This window comes from Ictidomys tridecemlineatus, chromosome 4 (genome assembly GCF_052094955.1).
Source record: "Ictidomys tridecemlineatus isolate mIctTri1 chromosome 4, mIctTri1.hap1, whole genome shotgun sequence".
Classification (NCBI taxonomy): Eukaryota; Metazoa; Chordata; class Mammalia; order Rodentia; family Sciuridae; genus Ictidomys; species Ictidomys tridecemlineatus.
Window position 1 is genome coordinate 24,325,541 of NC_135480.1, and position 6,000 is coordinate 24,331,540.

The window sequence follows — 6,000 nt, forward strand, 5'->3', positions numbered from 1 at the left end:
TCAAGAAATTTGATCTGACTTTAAACTTCTGATGTCAAAACCCTGGGACAAATGTTCCCAAGCCTTGGTGAGTATAGATAGTATGGATAGACTATGCTTAATATCAGCTCATTATCAACTCTTTCAAGTAAATGTCTGAGCTAATTCAAGTTGAATGATTTAGTTGGCCTCTTTCTTAGGACAAAGAGAAATTGCAAAACGGAGATCCCATGGAAAGCAATGTCAAGAAAAAAACACACATCTCCCCTGTGATTTTGAAAAAGATAGTTTAACACAGTCATCCAAGGCCCAGAGTTGTTTAAGCATGGTGGAAGGTACAGGGATCTCCCAGGCGAATAACCATCATCTGAGGAATAACCCAAAGAAGAAAAGAAATCTCAAAGACTAAAACCAGAAAAAAAAAAAAATCCCTACACACACAATAGCTCCGATCATCATAGCTCATTTCCTGGCTTTGGTTGCTAAGACTTTTTTTCTTTCTATCTTGAAGAGAAGCAAATGTGAGGGCACCTTGGACTCCTGTAGTTAGTGGCAGTACTAGGAAAAAAATTAAAAAAAGACATTTTTGTCTCCTTAATGCTTAATTATTCCCCAGATCCTATGTGTCTTTGGTCTTAGGTGTTTATTTTCATGGAAGCAGTTCCATTTATGCTAAAGTCCTAAAATATTTTAATACTGCTGCCTTGTAAAGATTGCCTCCCAAAGTTAGACATAACATTTAAATGTAGAAATTTATTCTCAAAGTTGCTAGAACTTTTCATAGAGTAGGGCATTACCTTTTTTTTTTTTTAAAAAAGAGAGAGTGAGAGAGGACAGAGAGAGAGAGAGAATTTTTAATATTTATTTTTTAGTTCTCGGCGGACACAACATCTTTGTTGGTATGTGGTGCTGAGGATCGAACCCGGGCCGCACGCATGCCAGGCGAGCGCGCTACTGCTTGAGCCACATCTCCAGCCCAAGTACGGCATTACCTTTAAATTTTCTTTCTTACAGGAAGAAAACCAGTAGACCACTTATGTGTGGCACTATAATTTGTCTTTACAAGCAGAATATGAACACAAGCAATATGGTGGAGACTTTCAAAGACAGTCCGCTACTTTCTATCATTTCTTGGCCATGTGAAGGAGGTTATGAAAGTCTCTGTCCAGGTGATACTTTTGTTAGCCTCGTAACATAAGTGAAGATAATGAATTCAGACTGTCTGCCAACACTTGTAATATGCACTGTGTGAACAATAAATTGTTTTTGTTGCATGTTTTTGGTATTGTTGTTTCCACAACAGAACTGGGTTTATCATGATGGATTATAATAGAGCAGGATGTAAAAACTTCTTCAGTAACTCAACATCACGTTAAATAGGTAAAATTATTGAAAGCAATATCAATAGTGTAAAGAGCTTCTTTGGGCATTTTTATGGTTTGGATTTAACAATGTCTCCTGAAAATTTCATGTTTGATGAAATTATGAGAGTTGTAACCTCCTCAGTGGATTAATCCACTTGATGGATTAAAAATTGGTAACCACAGACATGTGGACATGGCTGGAGGAAAGGGGTCATTGGGGACCTGCCCATGGGCACTATATCTTGTTCCTGGTTTCTCTCTCTTACTGTTGTCAACTGACATGAGCTGATCAACCTTCTTTTCTACTATCCTTCCAACATGATATTCTGCCTCACTCCAAAATCAGAGTGATGGAGTCAGCTGACTGTGAATTCGGACCTCTGAAACTGTGAGCCAAAAGCAAACTTTTCCTCTGCTAATTTGTTCTTGTCAGGTATTTTGGTCACAGTTATGAAAACTCACTAACATATGCATTTATTCATGATCAACAATAAACCAAATTAGTGACTTTTCAGATAGTATGCATCCACGCCACACAATAAAAATGAAAATTTATAAAAGACAACCTAGCTAATGTAAACCCCTCCCTGTTAATAGAACAAATCTTTGTGTTTTCTTTTCCTTCTTCCTGGAACACACTTGCCCTAGATCTTTCCATGACTAGTTATTCATCATCAGATATTAATTCACACAGCCTCTGCCATCAAAGTAGATTTGATCACCCTATCTAAAAGAGTCCCCTAACTCACCATATCGATTATGTAGCATTTCTCATTTTCTTCACATCTCTTAAACCACCTAAGGTATCCCTGTGTATATTTGTTTACTGATTAATTAAGAGCTCACAAGTATGTATGATTGTAAAGATATGATCTGTGTGTGCTTCAGAGAAGCACATATAGTATAAAATATGTTGACATAATTATTATATTAATTGCATGGATAATCAGAAACTTTACTTCCAACCAGGAAACATATATGACAAAAATACTTCAACCAACTGTAACATGGTGGCCAAAGTATTTTAAAGGACAGTTTCATTGGAGAATGGACAGCATTGAGCAGCAGTACGTGAGTGCACGGAAATAAATGATGTTATTACTGCCCACATTTACTGCCTGGAGATAGTTTCTAGGCTGTACTGTAGGGAGGGGGAGCCTTTCTGGAGGAGTCTTCTTGAGTCAAAGAAATAGAGATTCTGGAGTTGCTGAGGTCATCTAGAACTGGAATTTCCAGAGCAGAGTACATAAAAGAGAGCATTGCAAAGACAAAAACAAACAAACAAACAAAAAACCAGAAAACCTCTGAAATCTGTAGAAGGTCCTCTGCAGAGAAAACTTATCATTACCAAGAAAATAACCACCTAAGAGAACAAAAGGAAAAATCCCAAAAGCTCACAGAGGGCCAGGCATAATTTGTGTGCCCTTCAATCTGAGTGGAAAAGATCTTATAATAGACAGAGTATTAAATATAATGTACAAAATGACATTACTTCAGTAGTGGAAGAAAATCAGCATCAAAATTTTAGGCTCTTCGGGGTTTCCTAACAAAGTTCAAAAACAACATTAGGAAAGCTCAAACTTCCTCCAAATAACTATGTCACAGAACAATTCCCAACAATAATTCAAATAAATCACTATCCAATAAGAAAAAAAAATTGAAGAATTCATGACATTCAATAAAAATTACCTGACATACATGAAAATGGTAATTTGCAACCAAAAGTGAAGGGAAGAAATACATCAGCAAAAATCAATTTAGAAATAATGCAGGTAAAAGATTTATTAGATAAAAGAATTAAAGTATATATTATATTTCAGATTTTTGACAAAGCAGATAAAAAATTAACATATTGAGCAGAGCCACATAAAATGTTAGGATGCCAAAATGTACTTCTATAAATGAAAACTACAATATCTGAGAGTTAAAAAAAACAACATTTGGAATTAGTAGCATATTTGATATTATGAAAGAGAAGATTGGTATACTTGAAGATTTCATACTGGGAATTATAGGAAATAGAACACAAAGATAAAAAAATTGAAAGAAAAAAAAAGACTACCAATAAGATGTGGGACAATATCAAATGGCAAGCCATCTAATGCAAATTGAGGTGACTAAAAAGAGGAGATGGGTATAAAAGAAAAATATTTAAAAATGAAGCCTGGGAATTTTATAGTTTTGATGAAAATCATGAACTTGTAGATTAAGAAATTCTGTGAACCCTAAACAACACAAGAAAACCGAAGTAAAGCATATCCTAATAATTTAAAATAATAACAAAGGAAAAATATAATCTAAAAGTAGGCTGTGTAAAAAAATATATGTGTATTATTACAGAGGAACATTAACAACAAACTTATTATTTATTGATTTACTTTTGGGAAACAATGTAAGCAAGAGCATAATGGACCAAATGCTTTTTCAGACACACAAAAGCTAAAAGATTTAATCAGGAGAAGTTTCAAATTATGTTAAAGGAAGTTCTTTAGGTAAAAGGAAAATGTTAACAGATGGAAATATGGATCAGTACATATGAATGACAAGCTTGGTGAATGGTAATAATGACATTTATGTGCATATATATATTACTTTGAAGTAATTTAAGTCAGGAACAGTGTTCCATGCCTGTAATTCCAGAGACTCAGGAAGCTGAGGGAGGAAGATCGCAAGTTTCCACCCAGAAAACTCAGGACCACACTGTCTCAAGATAAAACTTAAAATGAGAATTAAGGTTCAGGTGTGGTGGCTCACGCCTGTAATCCCAGTGGCTCAGAGGCTGAGGCAAGAGCATTGTGAGTTCAAAGGCAGCCTCAGCAAAAGTGAGATGCTAAGTAACTCGGTGAGACTCTGTCTCTAAAGAAAACACAAAATAGAGCTAGAGATGTGGCTCAGTGGTTGAGTGCCCGAGTTTAATCCTGGGTACCATCCCCCCAAAAATAATGAGGGTTGAGGAGGTTTCTCAGTGGTGGAGCTCTTGCAATGCCCTGGGGTTAATCCCCAATAACACACAAAAAAGCAAAGCATCATTTAAAAAGATCAATTGGTTAGTTAAAAAATAATATGAATATTTGACTGTTTATAACAAATGTGGAACTAAAATGTATGATAATAGCAGCATAAAGTCCAGGAGAGGGGGAATGGATATGTGCTATTGCACATCTCTGCTAGGGGAAGTGATGGAATATTTCTAGAAGGTAGACAGTGGTAGCCTAAAGGTATGTGGTATTAACCCTAAGGAAACTTTTCCCCACAGAAAGAAAATAAATCAAAGAAACATGCCAAATAAAGCAAGTGAGACAAAAAAAAAAAAAGGAATTAAAACAAAAATACTCAATCCTAGGACAAAGTGGCACATGCCCAAAGTCCAGTGACTCCAGAGAAAAAGGACAATTGCTTGAGTCCAAGAGTTCAGGGCGAGCCTGGATGGCCTGGATGATATAGTGAGATCTCCCCACCCCCCCCCCCCCCCGTGTGTGTGTGTGTGTGTGTGTGTGTGTGTGTGTGTGTGCTGGGATTGAACCCAGGGATGCTGTACCATTGAGCATATATTCCCAACCATTTTTGTATTTTACTTTGAAACAGGCTCTCTTTAATTTGGTGAAGCTGGCCTCAAATTTGTGGTCCTCCTTTCCCAAATTGCTAGGATTACATGTTTGTGCCACCTGTCTTTCAAAAAATTCAATCCTAAAGAAAGTATAAAAATAAGTAAATTGAAGCAAAGAACAGATAAAACACATAAATCAAAGTGGCAAGACAATAGATTCTAACCCAATCTTACCACTAATCACAATAAATGGAAATGGCTGAACTATTCCTGATCACAGATTAGGCTTTGTCAGATTATATATATATATATATGAAACTGGAAGAAGCCTACTTAAAATAGGTTGATAGATGCAAAAGGAGATAGGTCGCTAACGCTAATCCAAAGAAAATTGAAACAGTTATGTTAATACCAGGTAAAATGAACATTATAAGAAAGAATTTTAGCAGTAACAGAGTCATTTTATAATGAGAAAGGGTCAATTTATAAGGGATGTATTTAATGTTCAACATGTATATGTCTAATGATAGGCCTTCAACATGTACAAAAAAAAAGTAAGTGAATTTGATTAATAAATCTGTCATTATAGGGAAGGATTTTGAAAATTGAATAAATAAACCAAAAATCGGTAATAGCATAGACAAACTCAACCAAATTGTCCTAATTGACATTTTAGAATACTCTAACCAACAATAGCATAATATTCATTACTTCTAAGGGCACACAGAGCATTTACCAAATTAGGCCATATTTTAAGCCATAAAATAAACCTCAGTAGAGGTTTTAAGAAAAATCAAATCCTACAAACAATGTTTTCTGACCACGGTCAATTTACATGTGAAATCCATAATAAAAAGCTATTTGGAAAATCTCCAGACATTGAAAACTAAATAATATACTTAAAACTATGATTAAAGGAAAAAAAATCAAAACAAAAATTTTAAAATCTATTTTAAATTGAATGAACATGAAAATAGAACATATTAGACTCTGTGAAATGCAGACTAAATAACTTTGAGAGGCAAACTGATTGCTGGAAAAGTTTACCTTAGAAAGGAATGGTCTCAAATACATACCAATACTTTCATTTTAAGAAATAGAAAACAGGAG